Source organism: Bactrocera tryoni, chromosome 4 (genome assembly GCF_016617805.1).
Source record: "Bactrocera tryoni isolate S06 chromosome 4, CSIRO_BtryS06_freeze2, whole genome shotgun sequence".
NCBI classification, from domain to species: Eukaryota; Metazoa; Arthropoda; class Insecta; order Diptera; family Tephritidae; genus Bactrocera; species Bactrocera tryoni.
Window position 1 is genome coordinate 78,753,857 of NC_052502.1, and position 26,807 is coordinate 78,780,663.

Genomic DNA, 26,807 nt, shown 5'->3' on the forward strand with positions numbered 1-26,807 from the left:
GTATTCACTTCATGCAAATTAAAATATAAAACCAAAATATAAATCACCGGAACTGCTCAAAAGTCACAATTGAAGCATAAAATTCGCTAACTTATGACTCGCTGGACGTTTATGTCAAAGCACATAGCCCCCTTACCATTTATTTGAGTATTTGCTTTGCGTCGCTGCCGTGCGCACGGCAACAATGCCGCCACACGTTGCGCATGCGCATGGAATTTTTATCAATTCAAGAATGAGTTAGAACAGCTGCATGCCAATACCTACTCCAACCAAATGGCAATAAATTGTCGGCAAAATTTTGATGGTCCACAAAGCCTGTTATAAAAAGCATGCTTATTATACACGCATGTTTCATTTCGCTTTTAAGCTTCTTAGGCACGACTTGTAGACGTCGACCAAAAATCTTGCGATCTTCTTGATATGTTGCATGCAGCAGTTGGCGGTTTTCGTTGTGCTATTAAGGGATTTATTCGTTTCCTGTTTGCTTGAAAATATTTTCGATTTTCGTGCGCAAATTATATGTTTCCTTTGCCCCAAATTGCACACAGCGCAGTTGGCATAACTTTGTTGGCGATTCTCCGATTTAGCTAAAAACTTTGCACAAATTTGGTGCTGCAAATCGCCATTAAATGAGCGAGGAAAATGACGATCATGACAAAGCAAATTGGCAGTTATTGACGCGTTGACTATGTGGGCCACCACTTTACTGCCATGCTGTGGCATAACTCTAACAGACTCGGTGTTTTAAGATGCGTGAGAATTTTTTGTATAACTTTTATACATATGTTTACACGTCTTTAATGACTCTCTAGCCGCTAGCGATTCGTACAAAGTCAAATGTAGCCTCAAACGGCTTTTAAAAGGGCGTTGGCTTCCTCCAGTTTGCTTGTCTTCTTATGTGCCTATAAATCAGATCAAATATTGTATTTTTTATCTGCAAAATGTGTACACAGATACTTTTGCCGGCTCTACAGTTGAGCTTATCATTGAGCAAATAGCGGTATTATTTGTCTTGTACAAATTTGTCTGACATTGCTTTATGATTGTTTTTGAGCTCACTTGAAAGCGAGCAGCGCGAAGAAAGCATCAAACAAATGCAGCGATTCGAGGTCTAGCAATGCTCAGTTAAAAGTATTTGCTTCTTGTGCACCCACTCATTTGTGCCCCCTACCCTATGATAGCAACTAACAAGTGTGTATATCTCTCCGCTCAGCGCATGCTTGCAAGCAGTTTCTCTTTTATGGCAACACGTCGGCTGTCACCGACTGAAATTTACGATGGCGAAGCGCTTGAATAAATGTGTCAGCGTACAATTGGCAACTTGCGCCGCTGTCAAAAGGAATTGATGTCCAGCGCAGGCATTTTTACTGGAAAATGGAGCAATAATTTCCCCATTTTGTGTGGGGACGCTTTACGTTGGAAGGTATCTGAGAGTGAATTTAATCCAGTCTCTGAGAGTTTTTGTTGGAAGTTTTGAAGGCGGCATTTCGATTTCAAATAATTTAGAACAAATTTTATGGGTAAGGTTGAAAACACAATGCAAATTCGACTCAACGCAGTTCGACTCTGCGACAAATCCAGTAAGACAAAGGCACACGCAGTTTACAGACAGTAAGAAACTCTTGACTGCATTCCAGCGCGCATATACCCGGCCCGTCAAACAGCCCACGCACTGACCGCCGCTAAGAGCAGCACACGTAAGCCGAAAAGCTATAGGCTATAGTCACTCGTTCTGTATCGCGTTTGTGCCTCAACTCTTTGGTTGCGTCCGTTTCGTTTCATGCAGCAATATTCTACTTTTATGCCATTCCGGCTGATAGGCCTCCACCGTATTAAGAATTTTGACTGTCATTGTTTTCGTTTGCATCCAGTTACGTGGGTTCGACGCAATCGTCGCCGCCGCCGCCGCCACCTCCGACACCACCAGAGATGCGGTCATTGATACGCTGCGCTACGCCTACCTTCGAGCCGCAACTGCAGCTTTTCATTTTTGTGCATGCGCGCTTCCACTACCTCAACGCAGCATGTTTGCAGTTGTTCGTTCGTGTAGTTGCACAATTTTATTACCTTTGTGCGGCGATAAAATACTCGAGCCTCGGTTGCCTAGTGTATCGGCAGGCAGTCGCATCCGTCCGCACAGCGTTGCATTAAGCACGTTGCTTTCCTTCAGTTTGCTCCCCTTCTTCACCGTTCACGGCTTTAGATGATATAAATATTTTCATTTTGTCTTCTGTTGGTTTATCGACTGCTTTGTTTGTATTCTAGGCAATTGTACAGCACATTCCTTACCATTTTTTTCGACGGGGTTTTTTGTGGTCCGGTTTGCTCTTCGAAGTGTTCGCAGCATTTCGTATTTTCTTACTTTACGAATCCGTTTTTTTCTTTTATTGTTTTTGATTCTTCTTTGGAGTTCTTTTCATATTTGAGCGGTATAATTGTCGTCCCAGCGGTTATCCGTCTATTTTGTAGTAACAACACTTCAATTTCTTTATACTTCAGTTCTTAATAAGTGGTTGTGTTGGATATCATAGGATTTACTTGCTTCACGTCTTTGTTTTGTTATTCTCGCTATTTTATTTCTTCATCTAATATTTTTTTATTTCACAATTGCCGCCTTCGCGCACTTCGTGTTAATAATAGAGCGAGATTTCCTGTCAACAAGTGGTAACCGGCACGTAGCTACTGAACTCCAAACACCTAATGCACGCGAACGTGAATAAAAAACCTTAACCCTTTTGCGACCAATTCGAAGTACAATTATAACAACAGAAGTTTGGCAATTAGTTATACAGAAAATCTCATCTAGCTACGCTTTTTGCTCCACATTTTATGCTTTCGATAAGTATTTGAAGTCAATTAAAGAGGAAACACGTTCATTTTGAATTTAAAAGAACTTTTCGTACAAGAGTGCAATGCAACTTCATCAAAAATCGAGGTTTCACTATTTTCCTGGCGGCTTGTGCAATAGAGGGTTAAAAAAGTCGCCATATCTAAGCATCAAACGCGTAAAACTCTGGTGGTTCGAAATAAGTGGAGTACGATGTAAAGAGGAAAGATTACGAATTCTAAAAATTCTCGGAAGCGGCTTCAACGTGTCATTCATAAACCGCATTGTTCGGTTTGGCTGCTTCATTCATATGAAATAATAGTTGATTTCGTGTTGGCTACGGAGCTCTTATGGATATTAGAGTTTCCACAAAATCGATCGGCAAAATCTCATTTCCGGTCGATTGCGTGTTTGTCACCACACCGCTTAATGGCTTAGAGATCTACTGCTTTTGTACCCTGCCCTTTGAGCCGCCACTGCTACGTACCACCACCTCGGCAACTCAACGAATTTGAATCATAAGCATAATTGTGGCAAACCTATAGAGCTTCTTGCTGCAGTTATCTTGCTTGAACGGTTAAGCGTGTAAATGTGAGTGCCGGCGAGTGTTGCACAAATCATGCGCATCATTAGAGCGTTGCAGCGTACGCCCAGCTATGCCACCGCCACCACAAATCTAGGCAGCAAAAGCAATAACAATCCCAGAGAATGTTGCATAAACGCAGGCATTTGCAACCGCAACCACAATCAGTTAGTTAGGCAGTGATGCAAGTTAGTTAGTTAAGGTTGCATGCCGCAATCAAGTCAAATTCACAACAACACAAAATGGTGCAACAATTATGTTTCGCGTACGCCGCTCACCTACCGACTGTTAGGCGCACATAGTTCGGTTGCAAATAGCGGTAAAGCAAAGTGAAACAATGCGCACAAAGCCAAACGTGCGGCAACAACCGTTTGTGCCGCATGCGTAGCAACACACAAACACCCAGAAGCGCTGGTATGCTGAGCCCATAGCACATACAACATCCTACAGTTGCCGTTTGTTGCACTTTTGTAGTTTCTCGGCGTATTTTTGCTTTTACCACATTTTTTCTCTTAACCAGCATTGTTGCAGTCTCTGAGTTCGGTTGTCTTGTGACCTTTGTGTGTCGCGGCTTGTGTTTGTTGTGCTCCAGAGTGCAAGCTGAGGTTAGCGCCGCTTGTGTGGCGCTTCACCCCAGTAACTCCGCAGAATATTTTGATTTTCTCTTTTGTCGGTTTTCTTTGGCTGGCGAGCGCCAAACCCGTTTAAGACACAAATGTAGAGCAAAGCGTGATTAGAATTGCGCGGCAGCTGATACTGTGAACTAAGTTTGAAAAGCTTGAAATCGTTCTAATGGGTTTGAGTGGTTCTAGTTCCAACTATGTGTCGGCCTTCTGTGATTTTTTACATAACCTCAGAAAGAAGACCGTTCTTCCATTATTTTTTTACAGTTTTAGAAGGGATAGGTTAGGCTAATTCGTAGGGCTGATCCAAAAGCGATGGATCCCATTTAGCCATATATTCGTCCTTGCTGTTACCCATAATCTCCTAAATGGGAATTACCAAATCCTCATAAATCGACGAAGCGTTTTGAGTTTATAGAGACTTGTTAAGGATGTTAATATCAATACCAGCCCCTTCGGTAGGTCTCCTAAAAGTATGTCTACGGATATATTTCAATCTCAGCCGGACTAAAGCCAGGAAATAGAGGGCGAAGTGACAAGATGATTTCAACTCAAGACGCCGGAAAACCTACTTGCTTCCAATCAAATGAAATTGTGGAATCGGGTGCTCTTCCAAGCAAGATCGTCGGCTTTGCACCCATACCATAGACAGGTACAGCTGTTGCCAACGTGGTCATACACTACTTAACTAGATTTAAGCGCACAGTCAGCGACTTTAAAGCCAGTATAGCCGGTTGGCTATCAGAGTGAATGCAAACCTCTCTGAAGGAAGTTGCACAACGGTAAGGAGGTCTAAAATCAGAGTTGATGGAGAGCCCCCGACCTAAGACTCCACCTCTTGTCCTTCTTCTTAACTTCGATCTATTCGAATCGATCGAATGTACATATGTATGTGGGCTGAGAAGGAACTGCCAGGAGAAGTTTCTGTAACGCAGTGATCTAGATTATAAAGAATTCAATCGAAGCAGTGGAGAATGTCAGTGTGTCTCTGTCCGGAGCTCCTCATATACCAGCTTCTCTAAGTATATTGGCATGTATACGTGTCTGTAAGTCCAAATACAATATATTTCCTTTTGAGGCCATAAATTGTGCCAGCTCTTCTAGGAAAGTTTTCTTGTTCCATGAAAGTTACGTCATATGAAAAATATTTATGATCCACTGCGTGCGCACGCATTTTCCACGAACTGTATGCTATGCATTAGTAGATAGATAAATGGGCGAGGAAGCTATATGAGACTTGCCTCGAGGACTCACATTTCTCGAAATTAGTTAATAAATAAACTTGATATGAAAGCTCACTTGAATATAAGATAATAATAGCAGTAATAGTATGGAAGTGTTATAACTAAGTACTGAAGGGTGTACAAAAACCGTTAAACTAGCAATGAGCAGTAAATTAAGGTGTAGAGAGTGTGAAACTATTTGTAATTACTCTACTATCTGTGCGCTACAATAATTCAATTAACTTGCATGCAACACGCGTCCGACACCGACTGCCTGGCTCTAGAATATGCTTGGCAACATATTCGTACATAGATAAAACTCGCAATGTATTGACAACGCGTGCGCATCACTACTCGCAACTGTGCCTGTTGCTCCCGCGCCCCACCACACTTCCCCTAGACGCCATAACAAAAAGCGCCTATGAGATACAAGTTGCCAAGCCAAACCGCGGCGACGTGTTCGCGCTCATGTACGCGCCACGCTGGGTTAATCTCTGTTGTAATCAGCGCTGTATTGCATATGTAATAACAGTGATAGTGAGCGATCGCAACGACGGTGATTTGTGTGCATATTGCACGCGCTTGTGGCGAAGCGGCTGCGCGGCATTTAGCAATTGATTGTCCACTTCGTAATTTGGCGTTTGCTGCGGTCAATCAACACAAAAACAAAATGCTTAATAGCAATAATAAAGCAGCGACATAAATTAGGCGCAAATTACCACAAACAACGCAGCCAATTATCACAACAACAACAACAACATTAGAATTAGTGGCAAGAGCCCGCGAGCGCAAATTGTAATTGTAAGGCTTCACGCCACTTTTAGCTGGCGCGCCGCGCAAGCTGTCGTCATTTAATTAATTAACATAAACAATGCAATGAATTGCACCCTTTGTTGTTGTAGGTGTTGTGCATAGCAATGCTCAGTGCGCACATTAAACAACCAAATTAATAAATTCACGCCATTTAAACGAAATGACGGTGTTGCACAGACCGGCGCGGCAGTCGCGCTTAACGAACGCGAAATGCGACTGCAGTGGGCACTTTGTGGCATGCAATTTGCAGCAGCAACACCACAATGTAACCAAAACTTATGATATTTCAAAGCCAACGTCGATGTATGTGCAGGCACTTACAGCAATGTTGCATAAACAAAGTTTTATGTTTGCAGGTGTTGCAAGTAGATATAAAGCGCAGCGCTTAAGCGCGGTGGAAAACTGCGATTTGTCGTAATTAACTGTAAGTGGGAAGCGAGCACTTTTCGAGTTCATTAATATTGCGGACAACTTAATTTAATGGTTAATTTTGACCAACAGCGGCGGCAATGGCTGCACATGTGCTTGCAGCACAGCATGTGGCAAGTAAGCGCAGAAAAACGACTTCGTGGCTGAAGAGTGTTGAGGAAGAAAGAAGAAGCAGTGGCTGCGTTAATGTGTGCTGAGACGCGAGCATTGAGCGGAACTCAAGGCAACTGAAGTGGAAGAAGTCTGAAGTTCCGGCGAAAGGCTGGGAACTGAGGAACTGCATTCAGCAAGCTGAATATGTATGGCTAAGTTTGAGTTAAAGATGATTAAAATCATTTAAGAGCTGTTGAGTTTACAACATATTTTTAGTTTAAAGTGAAATATATGTGTGGCAACTTATTTGAAACGACTCAATCTTTTAAGTTTAAAGTCAAATCAGACATATAAACACTAAAGGCATGATTTCTCGAACCTAAGGTCAGCAGTGAGAAGATCGCACTAAGTTCTAGCTGGCAGAGAAAGCCAGCATGTTGTTGCCGCAAATATAATTTGAGCCCACAGTTCGCATTCCTCCAAAAAACTATACACATTCCACAAAGTGCAACATTTTTCACACCTCAAATGACTCAATGTGCAACGTCTGCGACGCAGTGCACGCTCCTTCTCTATTTCCACCGCTTCTCTGCATACTAGTAATAGCCATTTGGTGGCCATAAAAATGTCTTTTGTCACCTCAACGGCAACGATGCGCAGCTTCAATTTGTGATTGCGTTGCCACAATAAAAATCAAACGACAGATGAGTTAATCACGGCGGACCACCGGCGTGGCCTTGCAGCAGCGTGGAGGTGGAGTGCTGCAGCCGTGACATATACATAGTTGCGTGCAACGCAAGCTTTTCCACCACCTTGCCACTGCCGGAGACAAGCATACAAATGAAGTAACGGTAATGTTCAATGCCACACAAGCTGCACGCGTGTCTCACACGAGTGCTGAGTTCAGATTTTCCTTTTCGAAATCGGAATCTTCATTAACGAATTTCTACTATGTGCAACAAATTCGTTGCATAGCTGTTGTGCTGTGGTTTTTCCTCGCTCGATTTTTGTTTTGTGCTTTTGTTCGACTGAATTTAGTGCCGCTTGAAGTGGCAGTTAGACGTAGTAAAGGTGTGAAGAACTGCAATCAGTTGAACACGCAGCGCATAACTGTTAGATCGAGGGGAATAAAAACGGCTGACGTAAAGGACGGCTTGTAACGAGAGGAAATGCGTTTTTCGAGGCTTAAGACCGGAGTCTAAGATTTTGAAACAATCGTGTCATGCAAGATATGCCACATGTTGAGGAAACGCCAAGTGATTGCCAGCTTCAGAGTAAGGGGGTTGAGTTATTGCGGAACGTGTTTAAGTGGCCAGGCTTCATTTGACCCAGTGGGTTGTTACGCCAGACGTTTTCCATGTCACAATGGCTTTGAAAGCTATTGTATGAGAAACATATATAAAATGTTTAATCAACTATTTGTACACCTCAATTAAAAGCCAGCTCCATAAGATATGCTTCGCCAAAATCGACGCTCAAGTTTGTTTCTGGCGAGCTCTCACGTCACTTAAACTCACGCTATTTGCTACATTTGAGCAATTTCGGACTAATTATGCATTAGTTTGCAGTGGCTGTCGCCGGCGGCACGCATGCGCACTTGCGGCATGCCCCAAATGAACTCTACATACACTCTGGCACACTGATGGGCAATTACCGCGCCAAAATATGTGCTGCCCCCTGCCCACCGGCAATTGTGCGACCAAAACCAATTGAAAAGTGTCGCTCGAATTTCAAAGCATTTTTCGGCGCGTTCAGCGATTTTGGCAAAACAGATTTGCTCATAAATAAGAGTGAAGGAAAAAACGTCGCAGACACACCAACTTGCCACATAGCTTTGGTGGCTTTGGCGGCTACAATTGCGACGATCAAGCGGCGCAGCACCCAAATATGGCAGACAATGGCCTCATAATTCCCGCTGCAACTTGCCACATGCCAACAACAAACCACAATTTGTGTCTAACTGCGGAAAATGAATGCGCACGGCATCGCGGCGTACGCAAGCGCTGCTCGTGCTGCCGACTGCGACGTCAGCGTCGCTATTACCAATTTCATTTGCCGATTTCAATTTAAATTTCTGTTTGGCCAATCAATGTGTTTCGATTTGGTGCAGTTCGCCTTATTTCATGTGGCTTCGCTGCTGTTGTTCTTGTAGCCGCTGCTGTCGGCATCCTTTTTCGGAAAAGTGCAATTTAATTTGCATTGTATTGCATTGCCGCGGCGAGCAGGTAGTGCAAATGCGCTTTAGTTAGTGCTTGTTGCTAAGTAATAGCTAGCCGTTGTCATTGTTGTTGTTGTTGCTGGTCGTGTTATTATTTTTATGTTCGCTTTCCGTTTACATCCACTTAATTTGTGTATGGATGCCAGCATAGTTTCTGGTGCGATTGCGATCGCATTTCGAAATTTGTGGCATGTGTTGGATTTGTGAAAGCATCCAATGGCCGCGCACAACGTCCGGTCTTCGTGCGGCAGAGCCAAAGACGCCAACAAGTCGCATTTTAATGGGCGAAGGGCAGGTGGGGCGGGAGGCAACGCGCTCAAATGTCTGAGAAGCGAGGCCGAATGGCGACTAAGGGGTGTCAGTTCGTGCTCGTTGTAATAACAGCAAATTTTCATAAATATCAAATGCCACCAATTTAATGTGAATTCTCGTCTAACCATTTTCTTCTCTTTTTAATTTGCAGATCGTACGATTCGAACAGCCGGTTATTAATCTTAGCCACAAGGTGAGTGGAGTTAGCAAAATTAATTGACCTACATTTTTTCGGTAAAGTAGAGAGAAATAACTGGAGTTACTGTGGAGTGTATAAGGAATGGAGTAAAACTCAGTATGATGTCATCTTCGAGGTATTTTCAGTGATTTTAGTGTGCTAAATCCTTAATAGACAGAAGCAATACGAATATAACGCAATCTAGAGATGCGTCTTGAGCAGGGTGCTGCGACTTTAGCGAACCTAGCATCAGACTTTAACCTATTACCTGTGTTATCAAGTATGTTTTGATAGAAGTCTTAAGTTTCTGTTTTGATCATGCTTAAAATCTAGTAATCAATAGTTGCCATCCCTGACGTTGATCTTTTCAGCGAAGTTAATCGTTTAATTTCTGTAGAAGATACCAGTGGTGGAAAGAGAAAGAGCGGAAGTAGGTGGAAGAGGGGGAGAGAGAGTGCGACAGTAAACTGGTGTATTGATCATACTAAGTTAGGTTTTAGTTAGCTCTTAATTCTCTAAATTACGCTAGAGCTCATAAGTATATTTAAAACAATAACACTAGCACTTCATAAACCCTAAAAGACTTTTCGGGCAATTTGGCTTTCACCACCTATTCAGCTTGGGAGAACGTTTGCTGAATACCAAAGTGCCTGAAAAGTTTGGTATGTTCTTTCAGCCTAACATTTTAAGGACTTATAATACATATTAAATTCCATAAAGAATAACATAATAAGTACAAGTAATGGGATTTTTGAATAAACTCACCTCAATTCTGCTTCATTATTAAACCCAAAAAGAGCTGCCATGAATCCATGTATTTTTTCCATACTTCTCTTTTCATTTTAAACTAATTTTTTATCACACACTACTGTTTTTTTTTTCTTATTTCTTATTTTAAACTTACTTTTTATCACACACTATTAGAAAAAACCGACTAAAACATAACTTAAGCGAAATGCGGAGACAAACACGTTTTGACACACTTAATTTGAACACATGCGAAACCGCACAATATCGGAATTACTGAACGAAAAACTAATTGAGCCTACACAACACAAACAATATACACTTTTCGGAATTATTATGAGCACTTCGAGATTTTATGGAACAGTGACCTATGCATTATCGGGGGCAGCTGAAAATAAATAAAAATAAATATTTGAAAGAGCAGAATATAAGAAAATTGTGCTAAAAATAATTAAAATTTAAATTAAAAGTGCTGTCTTGTACAATTTCGTTCATCTTACGTGCATTTGTCTGCAATTCTCAGCCTGCTTATAAATTTTTTATATTATTACTTGAAGCTTAGGCAGACCAAATGGCATTTACAGTTTCAATTGCATATTTCTGATCGCTATTCATATTTACTTCATCACCCATTACAAAAATATTTCCAAAATTCGCTACTTGCGGAAATCATTTATTATCATAACGACCGCTACTCAATAAAGAGCCTCAAATAGTTTTGTCGCTCATATTAATGGACCAAATGCGCACAGATATATACACGCAGACATTTATTTACTTTCGTTTCTTGTATTTTTAGCGACCAAAAGTGGGTTGCATTAAATTGCTAAAAGCACTAGAAAAACGCCGCAATACTGAGAAACAATATTTGCAGCTTGCAGGCGGCCTAAAATATAGAAATCATAAGACGAAAATCAAAAATAGAAAATGCTGAACGAAAACGAGAAAATATGTGGAGCACTGAGTCCACGCATTGTGCATTTTAGTGCGCCATAGGCGGCAAAAAAAGAAAAAACATACACCCTGGTATATACATATGTGGGACTGTATGTAAATGGCAAAGGCGATCGGTTGGCGCTGTTGGCGTTGGCGGCGGAAGGTGTTGTCAGCCAACCATCCAGCTGTTCGTCAATTTGGTGGCATGCCATGGCTGCTGCCGCCATTTAAGGGCCGCCAGCTGCCAAAACCACTCATACACGCGCACAGATATTTGTATATATTTTTAAAATGCTTAGAAGGTGACTGCCGCACATGTAATGGTGCTGTAGGAGAAGGCGCAACACAGAGTTGCATGAATTTCAATGCGCCACACGCCATAAAGAGTTGGTTTTAGAAAATAAGTGGCGCGCTTATAAATAATTTTGTAAAAGTAAGCAAGAAAATTAGCCGGCGTTATGTTAATGTCGGCGAAAGGCAGTCGAAAGCGTATTGGTCACACTTGAAACGCGATAGCTTTAGCTGCATTTCCGGCAATTTGCTCACATACTGAAATGAATTTATTGCCAAAAATGTTTTGGTATGATGTGTGCTCTATAACTCTAACCGAGTTGGCAACATTTGCTTAAAAATATCGACAGCGCAGTTTGAGGTTATGCCGCTGCCAAAATTAAAGAAAGAATCGGTTACCATGAAGACACTTCGTAAACATCTTTTACTTCACCGTCGTTCATCGAAAATATTAATATTGGGTAGTCGAAAAAGTACTTTCGTATTTTGCCAATAGCAATTGCGGTCGTATATCTCCAGTGCTACCAATCACTTTGTGTCATAACTTATAGTGTTGGAAAGGTGAGATTTTAAGCTTCATTTAACCAAAAAAAAAATTCGGGGAAGTTGAAAACAAGTTACATAAAAGTTATATAAAAAAAAAATAAGTTGAAGTTTGATTAGAAATACGAAAAGATTTTTTCAACTACCAATAGTTTTGAATTTTAAAATTTACGTTTTGATAATTTTACAACTTGTACACTCTCGGCTCACAACCGTCGCGATTATTTTTATAGACGTTTTATCATTTTAATATTTTCATTTCAAAAATTTAGTGCTGACTTTTATGATTTCAACACTCAACTCAACTCACTGACCGCCATTGTTGCTGTTGTGGTTGATTTTTATGCACAAAAATTTATTAATGCTTTTTCACCTGTAATTTATTAGACGCATCCGTCGCTTGAAGGCACGCTCGTAAACGCTCGTGAGTCGATTTCAATCAATGCTTTTGTTTACAACTTAATTTGCTGCATTTTATGGCGGATAATCTTTCGTAAAACTTAAAAACAAAAAATGATTTGAAAATTTTACATCTTTTATATGAAAATGTATGGTTTCAATGCGCGGTAATGGCTGACCATAAATGGGAGGATGCGAGTTTAGAGCGGTGTGTACGTGTGCATAAAGCGTGGGTCAGCCTGTGTTAATTAATTCATTGCTCTTAGAAACATTGCTATTAATAAAGCAACAATTTATGTGGCTTGTGGGCATGAAAGCTATTTCCGGACAAAAGTTTTGCTATTAAAAATTATGATTTGGTTTCACAAAGTTTTCAAAATATTTACTTTATAACAAATCGTTACGAAATATGTAGCTGAAGAGAGCAATCTTTAGAACCACAAAGTGATGTATGCCATAGACAAGTTACAAAAACTGTTTGAAAAACATTACAGAACGCCACCACAGGGTGACATAGAAGTAAGGTCACTCAAGAGCAAGCCAATGAAATTCAATCACATTTTGTCTATAAAGGCAAAGGCCCACAGAACAATACTACTAACAGCTCAATAGATGCACTACTAAATAGACTTGGGCCATGAAGCACAGAAAAACATATGTGAGGTACAGGGTGACATATAAAAATTGATGAAGAAGTTGAAATGAAAAGCCCAACTAAAAACAATGAAATAAATTGGCAAGCTTTAAGGACTAATCTTTACTCTAAGTAGTCAATCTGTTCGATAGGGAACTAACAAAAATCACTTCGTAAAACATTACAGCATTTGTATTGAAAATCTAGAGCAGGTTCAGTTTTTCCTATAAAATCACGTATGCGGGAAATGTTTTCCGCATCATTCTGCACAACGCTGCCTAAGAGACTATGGATCTGAAACCGGTTCCGAGCCAGCGATTTTTAAGGCGAATGTAAAAAAATTTGAATAATCGGTTGAGTGGTAGATATGTGATATAGTTTTCCAATATGAAAGATTCCGACAAATGATCAATAGAATATCAAAATGCACCTACATATTAAATTTCATGCGGATATCTCAAAAACTGACGAATAAATTTTTATGATCCTTATGAAAACTTTGCGATAAAAATTGCTGGCTCACGGTTTTAGACCTATAGCCTGTTAGGCAAAGTTTCTTAGGATGATTCGTATAATAGAATATTTTTTGCCTATGTTTCCGTTTTTTGGGTTCCTTGTAAATCAAACCGCCCCACCATAGACACAAGTTCTTGGAAAAATCTTCTTTAGGAAAGCCTAAGTTATAGGAAATTAAACGTTTTTTGGACTGATATCGGCTATTGTAGTATAATTTCTCTTATTGCTTATCCAACAACTGAAATTTCACAACAATGCTCGGTCAAAATCAAAAAAAAAACCTTCAACGACATACATTTTCTCAAGCAATTAAATTCTGTTAAGGAAAGCTAACAAAGACGTGGGCGTGTGAGAACAGTAGTTTTGACAATTAATTACAACAACAATAGCAGCCACTTTTCCGCGACCAGCTGTTTCTACGCAAAGCTCTTTAATGAAGTTCTAAGCTTGCTGCCAGGCCAGGCTTTCTGAATTTGTGCTACACGCGGCTGCCCACACAACGCCGCAAAGCTAATAGAATTTTCACATTTTGTTTTTTTTTTTATTTTTATTTGAAGTTAAGCAGCATGCAGAGTGTGCTGTGGTGAGAGCGCAATGAGCATTGCGCTAAAGGAATGCTTTCATTTCACACGCTGCATTTTCGTCCGATATGATTTATAGTTTCTAACCCAAAAGAATTAGAAAATTACCAGAAGATCTCGCCCACTCGGCTGCTGGCGAGAAACCTATTAGCCGCTAAAGAGCTGCACCATAAGAGAGCACAGCAGTTGCAGGGACCAATTTTGATTGAAATCAGCGCAGTTGCAAGCAGACGAGAGACGACGGAACTGCGTAGCCGCAGGTGAATTCTTTTTCAGCCGATTGCGTTAGTGGCCAACAAACGCTTGAACCAGTTGACTACCTGCGCGCTTGACTTTCGAATGGAGCGCGCGTTTGTACTCACTGCCGTTGTCCGCCAACCGCCATCAGACGCGGCGACAAGCGGGTCAGCCTGCGGCGCGTTGTTATTCAATACCTAACTGTCATTTGAATAGCATTAGTTCAAGCAAATTGGAAATCATTTAAGACTGTCAGTGGCGACAGCGACTAACGCGCCAGCGCGCAGGCACAGGTAGCTCAGCGCAGACGTCAATGAACAGCTAAAACGAAGCGGCCATAAAGCAACTATTTAAGTAGCTGCTGCTGGGCGCGCCAAACCTGTTGGTCACAATTGTGTGTATGTATGTGTGAAAGTGAGACGTTGTCACTAAAACGCTACTTAGTTTGTCTAGCGTCGTAAATTGTTGAGGATTCTTTAAGAGGTGTTGAAGTGTAGCCGTCACAAGATTTGAGGGGCGCGTGGGTTGCCAAGCGTTGGCATTATTGCTTTAGAATTTACGTGAATCTAAAAAATAATCGAAAATTGTTGAATTGTGTTGACTTGATTGGCCATTAGCTTGACAAAAACGCTTTTTACAAGCCATTAACCCGCTCTAAACGCTGGCGAGTACACAGCATCAGCCAGGAATAGTAAGCGAGCACGAAATCCTAAGCAATGCCGTTTGACGCGTAAATTGTGGGGTTTATGGTAACAAGAAAGCAAATAAATTAAGCCAAAATAGAACGCGTTGTAGCTGGCTTGTTCGTGCGCCTCTCGGAAAGTGTTGAGTTTCATTCATGATTTCAACAACTCAAAAAGCTTGAATTTCCTCACCGCTGCAGCTCGCTTTGGGTTGGCATGCAGCCTTCGCGTAGCCGCATGCCCCGTTCGAAGTAATACTCAACGTGTCTGTTTGTAATTAGCATATTTAACCGTAAATGCCAGCTTCTTCAATGAAGTGCGTTAGCCGACAGAAACTATACTCCAGCTCAGGGGCTTACATATGTAAATTGCTGCCTATGAAAAACGTGTATGTGCTTATAATTTTAGCCACACAAAAGGCACAGAAAAAAATAATATATTTTTTTAATATCTGCTTTATTCCCTAAGCAATTTTACTGTCAAATAATAAAAAATTGATGACTTCCCAACGCTACACTCATTCCATTGAAAATTTATCTTGTCGCGGGATTCAGAAAAATTATTGTTTTCTGAATGAATAGCTTTCAAGCACAGTTGTGTGAGCGTGTGTGTGTTGAAAAAATGTGAAATTCGATATAACGGCGCTATAAATCAAAGTGCGCACATTTCTAAGAGAATCAATTAAGTGTTTATTAATTTGAATGTACAGTTTTAGCGGCTTTTGGAAGGAAGTCAAAGCTCATTGAGAAACTTTGCATACAATCAATCAAATTTATACGAGCCTCCATGACTTTACGAAGTGAAGGTGTTTGCTATAGAAAGACAACCATTACGAAAACACAAAAAAAGGTTAACTTTCGTTGCATCGAAGCCACAATACCCTTCACAAATGCAAAAGATTCCTTATAAAACTGAGTGACTCGATCTGAACAATACGAACATATATAGTGGAAAACTCAATATCGTATACCCCGTTCAGGGTATAAAAACCTTTTGTGTCTAAAATAACAATATATATTCCCTAAATTGTATTAAAACTTGTTAAACCGTTTGAGAATTCTAAGAGAATTGAAACAAAACCTGCAATTGCATGAAAAATCTCAGCACGATCACGTCTTTAGTAAAGATTTCACCAAAACTGCAACTGTGGAAGCAAAAATAGCTTTGTTTTGTTAGCACAACCTCCTCAACGGACTTAAATATGATCTGTAAAGTTTCTTAGTGGAGATCTTCAGTATACTGGAGTTCTTCTAAGCTTAATGAGTTTAAGTAGCAGAACGGGAAACGCTGAGACTAATTCCAGCGACTACTGGTCGATTGGAACTTTAATCAAAAAAAACTTCAGCGTTAGAGGAAAAACAAACATAAATTTTATTAATAATATTTCAGAATGTAGGTTTATAAGAAAAAAAAAACGAAAATGAGAAAAGGAAATGTGATTTGCTATTTCAACGGCACGAAAACTGTGAGATTGTCTTTTTTTATGAGAAACTTTTGGTGTTTCAGGCAAGCCACAACTCACAAAATGACCGCGCTTATGCAACCAGTATGTTAGAGATTCCAGCTGATAAAAGAGCTATTGAAGGCTGTCAAAACGCAGCCTCTCATTGACAGAGACGTAAAAATTAACGCAAAATATAATTTGGAGGAGTGATTGTTGGACATACTGCTTTCAAAAAGATTCTGCTCATAAAGCAAGAATTGTTCACCAGTGGAGCAAAGACAATATGCTCGCCTGGGTTACTCAGAAACTACTTCCTCACTTATTTCTTTCTTTCAAGCTTCCAACTCTTACACAGCACTGGAGGCAACTCACACATTGCGATACTTACTTCACCCTTTCTTCTATAGCTGCCAGTCTCTGTCTATCTTCTTACTTTTAGCCTAGCTCTGAGCTGCATCTCGCTGCTATTTAGTTATGCGTGCCAACACCTTGACCAGCTATTAAAACTGAAATGAGTAAGTGAACAAAAACTCAACTTACATATGTCACATTGTTGACATTTCCCAAAGAACTCTCCATAAAAAAACAATACATACAACAACAACAACGACATTAAACGCATACAAATAAGCCAGCGCGTTGTAAGTAGAGCATTCAAGCCAAGTAAATCGCATAACAACTACGATAAAAAACGAGCAACAACTACACTGTTACGAATATACCCCAACTGCAGATAAGACAAGAGCAAAAACTTGTTATAAAGAAGAAAAGAAGAAAAAAAAAGAAAAAGAATGTGAAAATATGCAGCGTGAAAAATTCCAAGCACAGCATGAATTGTTGACAATAAAAAAATGGCATTAAACTCAACAACGCGTACAACAACAAAAACAGCAGCACAAGAAAGGAAACAAAGACCCAGCTCCACACGGCAGACGGACCGACAATGCGGACTGAGTCGAAGTTAAAGAGCGAAAGGATAGTGAGCGCAAGAAAAATGTTGCAGTTTTGGTTGAGCCAATAGAGGCGACACAAGCCGTGGCTGTATGTGGCATGCAGCGAACGGGCGTTAAGTTGCGGACTTTGAATGCGCCGCTTACTTGCGCTTGGCTTGCAAGTTGCACCACGCAGTTTGCCACGGAGCACAAACGAAAGCGAGCAACTTAAGACGCAAACAAATGTCGCAGCGTGGAAAAGGCGAAAAAGAGAAAACGCAAATACAAGAAAAATGCAAATGTAAAACAAATTCGAAAAAAAATAGCAAAAAGTATTGTAACCAAGTGTTGAAAGGGATAAAAATGCTTGCAACGTGAGTCATGACGTGTCAGCAGTTGTCTGCTGAGCATTTGACAACGTTGGTAGTCGAGCTGTGTGATATATGAGTGGCAAAAAGTAACTGGAAGATATGAAAGAGCAACAAAAACTTGGCGCTGAAGTCAAAATTTATTGCGCTTTCAAAAGGAAAGCTTGCAATCGAGGAAATTATGTAGTAACGAATCTTTATTTTTTTCTAATATTATTAATTTTTGGTTTAAGTAATGGCAATTTTGTGATTCTTCGAAAATATTGTTTAAAAATTTGAAAGCTTTTTTGAAAGCTGCAAAAATTAATTGAAGCACAGTATTTCTAATTTTTTCGAACTAGCTTCAATTGCTAGAGCTTTCATGAGCTTTTTCGAAATCAACTTTTTCCCTAGCCAAAAAGTAATGACAATGTTTTTTAGTTTTCGAAAATATTGTTTAATAATTTGAAATTTTTTTTTAAATATCCAAGAAATTATTTTTTCGAAGTAGCTTCAATTGATAGTGTTTTTATGAGCTTTTTCGAAACCAACTTATTCAAAACCGTAATGACAATGTTTTTATTTTTCAAAAATATTCTTCAATAATTTGAAATCTTTGGTGAAATATCTAAGAAATTTTCGAATTTTGAACTTTTTCGAACTAGGTTCAATTGTAAGCGCTTTCATGAGCTTTTTCGAAATCAACTGTTTTCCTAGCAAAAAAGTAATGACAATGTTTTTCATTTTTTGAAAGTATTGTTCAATAATATGAAATCTTTTTTGAAATATTCAAGAAATTTTCGAGTTTCGAATTTTTTCGAACTAGCTTCGATTGATAGTACTACTTCTTCGAAATCAACTTTTTTCCTAGTAAAAAATTGTGTTAATTGAGAAATCAGAAACTTACAATTTTAGAGAGTCTACAGCTTTCAGAAATATATAACGGCCTCATGAATGGAAGCGCTTTGACTAAATGGGAAAGTTCAAGCGGACCAGAAAGCTTACAAAACTGCACGCTTGCCAATTAAATGCAACCAAATGCGCTCATTAGCCAATTTCAGCATTTCCCACTCGGTTCCAGTGCGTTAAAAATATATTTTTAATATCATTTGCTAGTAAGAATATAAATATTGTAATTTCATATGGCATACACACAGCGAAAACACAGCGTACACAACAATTGGCTGACGTCACAACGGATTAATAAAAAGATATCCAAATACGCTTTATGCATACAAAAAATGGGCTTGTGGATATGAGGGAAACAGAGACGAAAGCGAAGCGGACGAATTTCGCAAATTTCAGCTTTAGCAAAGCGCAGCAAAAGCTGGTCGCAAAAAGCGGCATGGGGACAGCAAATGTCAAGCAATATTAACACGATTTTCCGCAACGTTTAGCAGGCGAATATACAAAACATTATTTGCTTTTTAATTTGCTAAAAGGAATGTTGTTACAATGAGCGTCAACAGTGCATTGCAACAATAACAAAACGGACGCGATTCAAGAGACCGTAAAGCATGAAAATGGTCTAGATGCCTTTTCGGTTGGAGGAAGTGCGGAAAGGCACGAACGACGAGTAAGGCAGGAAAACTGACACCAAGAAGACCAGCCGGCTGCCATGATATAGAGGAATAGCAAAAAAGACATAACCGAAGTTGGCAGCAAGCTCATTACCACGCGTAGTGGTCACTGCGCAGACGTAGCTGGCGACAGCGCTGCATGAAATGCTAATTTACGAGCCATAATAAAATTAATAAGCCTTAGTAAACACAAGTCCAAAGAGGAGGAGGCGGTGACGCGTGTTGTTGCTAAAAGTCGCTAAATGCAGGCATTAAGCATACAAAGCTTTCAGCGTGGCAAATGTGTAGCATTTTGGTTGAGTTTTTTTCATACTTTTTGTGCGAGTCGAGAAAAAAGGTTCGAGTACAAAAACACACTCAGCGAATGGTAAACAACCGAAAATAAGTTTCATAAGTATTAAATTACAAAGACCAATTTTTTTCGACTTCAATGAGCATGTGAGATATGAATTTGGAATTGAATTAAATAATATTATAAAAAAAACTTCAAGCAGTAGAACGTCGAAAGTTTAAAATAAGGGTCCACAATCCACGAATCATATTATACGACACCCATTAAATCTATATCTATGTCTCGTAGCGTTTCACAGAGCGAGCTTATAGAATGATGCTCTATAACTCCGAGACATATTTGAAATATTTGGAAAAAATAGTCAGGAGTTCTATAGCTTAATTGAAAGCCTAGAGAACCTCGTTGAGAATTTTCTGCGGAAGTGTAGTGGGGTGTCATGAGTCATTACGGTTTAGACACTCACCTAGGGTATCTAAGAAATGCTGATGGGATATGGACCGTCAGCAGCGAGGAGTCGTTGAAGCTACTTCTGGATGCTCACTGCATATTGAACCACTCGGTTGAAGAAGTCCAACTTATAGAGCTTCGGGAGATCTTCCTACCTGCAGTGGACGGTCAAGGTGACATGCAGCTGACTGACCGCAACTTACGTGAACTGGCCTGGAGACTGGATTGAGTGGCGTTTATACCGAATATCGGAAAGAGCTTTCACGCTGGTGTCCAGAATTTCAAGCCTATTATCCTATCCTCGTTTCGGTTAAAACCGTTAAACGTTGCAGAGGCTCATGGATTTGTACTTTAAGAGCAGAATTTACTGCGACAGAACGGTCGTAGCGGAGTGGCGTACGAAAAGACATCTCGTAGGGTTAAAAGGGGTACCCCGCAGGGTGAATTACTTTCCGCTCTGCTTTGGATCTTGGTAGTTAACGACCTACGTAAAGAACTCGAAGAACAAAAAAGTCGGGTGACAGTCTATGTTTACGATGTTGGTCTTATGGTAAAAAAAAAATGTGTAAGTACCGTCTACGAGCTAATCGAAGGGTACCTAAGCGTGATATACAACTGGGCGAATATAAGCAGCTTAGCTTTAAACCCAAGTAAAAACGAAATGGCGAGACGTCCCTGTCCCCTTATCAGGAGGCTATATTCGTGAACATGTTGATAAGGTAAAATACCCAGGGCTTACCTTTGATAAAAAGCTTCAATGGAAACCAAATATTTAGGAGAGAGTAAGGAAGGCGTCGCTGCAGGTGTATTTGTCTAGTAGAGGGTGCTACAGTTGCTAAACGGCTTGAACGTGTCCAAAGAACTTCTCTCCCAGGCATGTTTGACCACACTTGAAATAAAAAATGGGACCGAATTGGATCTACTTTGGCCTTTTTCGTTCTAGCACTGAACCAATAAACCTCGAGTGCGCTTAGTAGGCGCTAGTCGACGACCTAGACCTTGACGACCTTCTGGCGTAGAGTGGAATGCAAGAGATCTACTGAAGATACTTGAGTGGGATTCCACTCAGGTTCTGACCTGAACGACCTTTTGACGTAGAGTAGAATGCAAGAGATCTGCTGCACTACTTGACCCGACCGGCGTTCTGTCCATGTGGGATTCGTCTCAGGATTGACCTCTTAACCTAGCCTAACTTAACCTCTATAGCTTAGAACTCAGATTTCTGCCTCTACCGATTTTTTAAGTCGTAGAAATATATGATATTGCCTAAAATACTTGTAAAATCTTGAACCTGAATCTGAACTTTCATATTCATAAGTTCGGACCAAAAATGTATAAATATTCGTTTTCAAATTTTACATTTGTAATCATGTTAATATTTCTATAATATTTCTAATATCGTAAGCAAATGAGCACCGAACCAATACATAATTTTCTCGTTCAAATGGCGCCAAAGAAATTCTAATTAATTTAAATTAATTAAGTCCGTGTTGGTGGTCTGGTTAATTTGCATTCCTGAAATGTTTGAAAATACAATGTCAAATGACAGAGCGTTGATAAAAAGCATAATTAAGAAATCGAAAAAATAAAAACAGCGAAAGGTGATGCAAAATTGCTGAATATTAAGATACGCGCTGCCAAAGAATGCGAACCAACAGAATTAGAATTCTTTACACAAAACGACACACACAAATATAAACAGCCTACTCATAAAACCAAAAAAAAGAGAAATAATAATAAACGAATTATAAAGCAGTTAAATTTCCACCCACACGCATTTTCAAATGGTTAGCCGACACTATTTGCACACAAACAATTCGGAAACAATAAATTTGAAATGCTAATAAAAAGCTCTGTGTGACTAGTACACACATAAAATCACTGGTTGGCGCCAACAGCGAATATCACACCTCAGACATAAATGCGAAAGTTTGATGCTGCAAACAGCTGGCGAGCGTGTTGCACAGCAGGTGGCTGCGAATGGGTTAATTGAGTTGTTGTTAGCGCAATTATCGATCAATTGCCACCAGCAAATAATAGCGGAAGAGAAAACAAATAAGGCAAACACAATAAATTGACGCGTTGCCTGAAAAGTCTGCCTGAGTTCGAGGTGCGGGTGGCCCCACCTGCTGACCGGCGGTTCCACTCAAGGTACGCGCGTCAACCACGAACGCTTACACGCTGTAAAAATAACCAAGTATCAGTACGAACTAAATCGCTCGCAAAACACGCTTCGTTTCAGCTACTCGGCGGCGTTCGGCCAATTATTTATTGTGTGATCGCTGCTGGATCAAAGCGCGTGTCGGTCGATCACCGATCACCGATCACTTAAAATCAGTTCGTAATTTCACTAATTTTGCCAATTTATTTGCCTGAAATTTTATGGCCACGCCATTAGTCGGTTGTTAAACGCGGTATATACTTATGTGTGGTGGGTTGTAAAACAATGCGTTCATTTAAGCGCTTAACACACTTGCAGACATACATACATACATTTTATTAGTTCATTTCTGCGGCAGCGTAGTCGGCAAGGCTTGTTTAATGGGCAATCACGCTGCCGCTTATAAATTGGCTTGTTAAGTGTTTTTAAGCTTTTATTATTTATTTATTTTAATTTTTTCTGCGCTCGTTCGCTCTTAGCCGACGATCCGACGATCCTCATATCTCGCCCTGAGTCTACGACTCATAAAATCTAATCAAAAATTATTAAAAAGTCATAAAACTTTTGAAATGCGACTTTTTAGGGTTTTTCTGCTATTGAAGATGGTTTTGTGACAGAAACTTGGAATTTTTGGGTCGTTCCCTAAGTAATTTTCTTTGATGACAACAGCTGATCTTATTCAATTTTTTCGCAGTCAACTTCACACTTAACCGCATTACCCTTATACATATATTTGAACTGCTGATATAGAAGGCTTGTTTGTTTTGGTAAAATAACGAATTCAAGGCTGCTTACTCAATGTCTGGTTACCAGCCTTTCTGTCCAGTTAATAGAGTTGTCCGCTTAATAGATTGTACTTAATAAACATCAACAAATTGTGGGACCGGCCTATGTGCATGGCCGAGATGTCCTCTTAATAGAGCGTCACTGTATTCACTTTCACTGTATTTTTCATTTATGAATTGTTTTTACTATCCTATCTTCTAAGTTGGTTTGAACTGAACACAGTGTGTCAAATTTTGCTCAAATCGGTTCAATAGTTAGGAGTCCATCGCGGACAAACAACGTGGCACGTAATTTGTATATATAAAGAAGATTATTTTCAGCACAAAAAATTATTTCTATAACACTTATAGAAGAGTGTTTCTACATTTTTTGCTATTTTTCGGCCATATAAATCTTCTAAGCTAAATTTTTTAATCATTACAATAATTTATTCGCTCACTCTTGACACTAAACTTATTTTCGAATTTTCAAAATATATTTTCAGTGATAATTTCGCTGTGGAATGTGCATGAGGCAGCTTAGTTGCCGTTCGAAAATTTCGTTTGCTGGTTATCGCCAATGTTTTCTTAGAAAATTTGTTGTCACTTTTGGGATAAATGTCTAGAATAATTTCTCAAAGCTCATTTTTCATTTAGTGACAAGCGCACAACCAACTACACAGCTATAGTGGCACAACTGTACATATGTATATGAAAGTACTCAACGGAAATCATTGAGCCAAAAATATTTGAAATTTCGAAATGCAAGCTAAATATATTTACACGAGAAATATCAAATTTAATGAATTCGTAAATAGTAAATATCAGAGCGACGCAGCAACAAGCGCATGAATGCACTATGCACACACACACACACGCTGTCAACGCCGCTTTTAACGCCACCCCGCACCGGAGTGCATAATAAAAGTAATTTATATTAATTAGATCGGGCATAAACAATTTAAATAGGCCACCGGCAAAAGCTAAATTCCTTCAAAACTTATTCTTCGCGCGGCCAAAATTATAATTTAGAGTTTAGAGGAAATCAGCGCCGTAAGAATGCGCTGCTAAATAAAGCACTAAAAAGCTCTGTGCCATCATAATTCAGTTAAAGGTGCCGTTGTGTTTACGAAAAAATAAAAATAATGTGTGTGACGGGCTGGTTGGCGGCGTGTGGCCGCGTTCGCGCGCATTAATTGTGTCATTGCGTGAAAATTGTATGAAAACTAGATAAAAAATATTTATCTTAGATTTTTCGGTGCTTATTTAGGCGATAATTTATTAACTATGGCACTTCGCGGCTCATTTGATGGCCGACGATTTTCGACAGAAAATTAAACAAGCAATAAAAACGTGCCAGAACAAGTGATAGAAATGCTTTCGAGTGCACATTTTTTAATCAGTGCTGTGCGTTGACATAAACCACTTCATGAACACTTTCAGGTAACGCACATATAAAATCTACAAACATATTTACATGCCGCAAGCGCAGTTGGGCACAATACTTTCGCGTTTACTATGTCATAATTTCCCAATAAAATGTAAGTTTTATACGCGTCGCTGCTAAATTGGAAAATTACATAATATTCCTTCTTTATTTCCCACCAAAATCAACTGCGTGATGCTGCTCCTCACTTTGCTACAAATTTCCGACAGCTGTAATGTACCATATACATATGTATATACATAAATATGTATGTATGTATGTGTTTCTACATTTTGGCAGTCGGCACGCATCTGCGATTCTTCCCCCGAACAGCTCACGTGCTATTTTTGTGTCTTTTTTATGAACGCTGGTCGCCAACGCTGCTTGCCACATACAAAAAGTCAACCGAAAACCACGGCACAACAAACAGTATTGGTGCACCACATTCCTCTGTCTACTAAAGCTCGCTGGCTATCGTTTCAACACACCTCTCTGCTGCTCGGATTGTAAATAATAACAAATATAAAATAAAAGAATATGAGAATCCATATTTTTCCCAAAAGAATATAGAACTTCAGATTTGTTGAGGCGATTTGTGGGATTCGAGGTTGAACCTCAAAATTGTTATTATGAAACCGAAAACAGGAGCCAGCACAACCGGGAACCTTAGAACATTGCTGGCTTGACTAAGGTTTGGCAGAGCCAAAACACCACCTTTGGTGAGAGTTCCCACCTTTACCTTATAGCTCCTCTACAGTACAATAAGCAACCGATGCCTTCCTTACTCTCTCCGCTTAGGTCTTCATAAAAGCTTTTTATCAAAAAATAAGGTATTTCAACTTATCAACAGATTAAATACGAGAGCCTCCTAATAAGAGTAGAGGGACGTCTGTGGTATATATTAATCCTGGAGGATGACACCATTACAATTTTACTAGGGTTGACAGCTAAGATGCTTCGATGCGCCCAGTTCCATACCACGTTGAGGTACCCTTCAGTTAGTTGGTACATCCAAAGCAGTTGGAAAAGTATGCCACCTATTAACCTACTATGACCATTCTGTGCAACGCAAACTTTACATGAAGTCTTTGATGTTCAATTCCAATACCTCCTCAAATTTGTCCAGGGCTTTAACCACCGCCTCTGGCCGCACATTGAAGGCAACTTGATGTAGAGAAACGTTTTTGAAAAAACTCCTTGTACAAAAGGGCTTCCTGCAGACATGACACTACATACATCATACGAAGTAGCGTGTCAGTTTACTACTCAGTATTCTCCTAATAGTCAGATCCATGAGTCTTTCCACCATGTTTTATAAGTCTTTCCAAACGATTTAACAGAAACGAGAATAGACTAATGGGTCTCAAATCTTTGGCAACGAGGTGAGAGTTTTTGCGGTCTTCGGTATAAACGTAACCATAACCAGTCTCTAGACCTTCGGAACATAGCACTAAACTGATATTGGAACAATTGCTAGTTGCTTGACAATCCAAACCCGTTTCGAGCTTGGGACGGCTTTTCTATGGGATGTTTCATACCAGAGTTTAGCTGCTTATCAAACCATTGACACTGAGAAATATCATTATATCAAGGTTAAAGAGCTCGAAAGTGTCAAGTTAGTTACCCTTCACGTAAATATAATGTAAGACCAAAAAGTTTCATTTCAAATTTCTATATTTGCTGTTTTGAGACAGCACCGAAGATAAGCTTATTTGCTTAAGTGCAACTAAATAAATATTTACATTATTCGATTTCGACACGAAAGCTTTGTTTGCACATTTTTATCTTTTTTATCTTGAATATTTTTTGGCAACATTTATCTGCGATGGCAGTGAGTGCGCAAAATTTCAAATTTTTTTCGAGTTCACTTTTTTTAATCAATATCCGCTTTGGTTTTTTCTTTAATAATCATTTGTGTATATTTTTTACTTTTAATTGGATATTTTGTGCTTCTTAGAAATACACTGTATACATTAAGCTGATTACAACCGGTTTTGAGAGCTTATTGAGAGACAATTTAGCAAAAAAACGAGTAAAATTATCTTACTGTTTTTAGCTGGATTATTTTAATGGGGGAGGGGGCAGACATGAGAAATTTTATATGAAAATGTGGAAGACAACCAATAAAGTCAACAGTATTGACTTCGCTTTGGTCGACCTATTGTTGAAAAAGTCGATGAAATTATGGAAAAGAATGACCAGGACCGTCAGTCAACATTCATCATCAAACGGTTTTGAACTATTTAAAAAAGGCTGGCTACAAAAAGAAGCTCGATGTTTCTGTACCACATGAGTAGTCTGTGAAAAATTTAATGGACCGAGTTAACATCTGCTATTCTTTGCTGAAACGAAATGAAATTCAACCATTTCTGAAGCGAATGGTAACAGGAGACGAAAAGTGGATCAAATACGACAATAATGTGCGAAAAAGATCATGGTCCAAGCGTGGTGAAGCTCAACAAATGGTCGCTAAGCCAGGATTGACGCCTCGAAAGTTTATGCTGAGCTGCTACAGCCTGTAGGAAACGGCCAGAACTGATCAACAGAA

At 39.6% G+C, this 26,807-nt stretch overlaps 1 protein-coding gene across 2 annotated transcripts in view; it reads left to right on the plus strand.

The window, feature by feature from the left end:
• LOC120774747 (interference hedgehog) overlaps nt 1-26,807 on the plus strand; it is an 80,733-nt gene that overhangs the window by 25,638 nt on the left and 28,288 nt on the right. For both annotated transcript variants that reach the window (XM_040104504.1, XM_040104505.1), the window contains exon 2: nt 9,273-9,314. The gene's annotated coding sequence lies outside the window, so the exon portion shown is untranslated. The remainder of the gene's footprint in view (nt 1-9,272; nt 9,315-26,807) is intronic.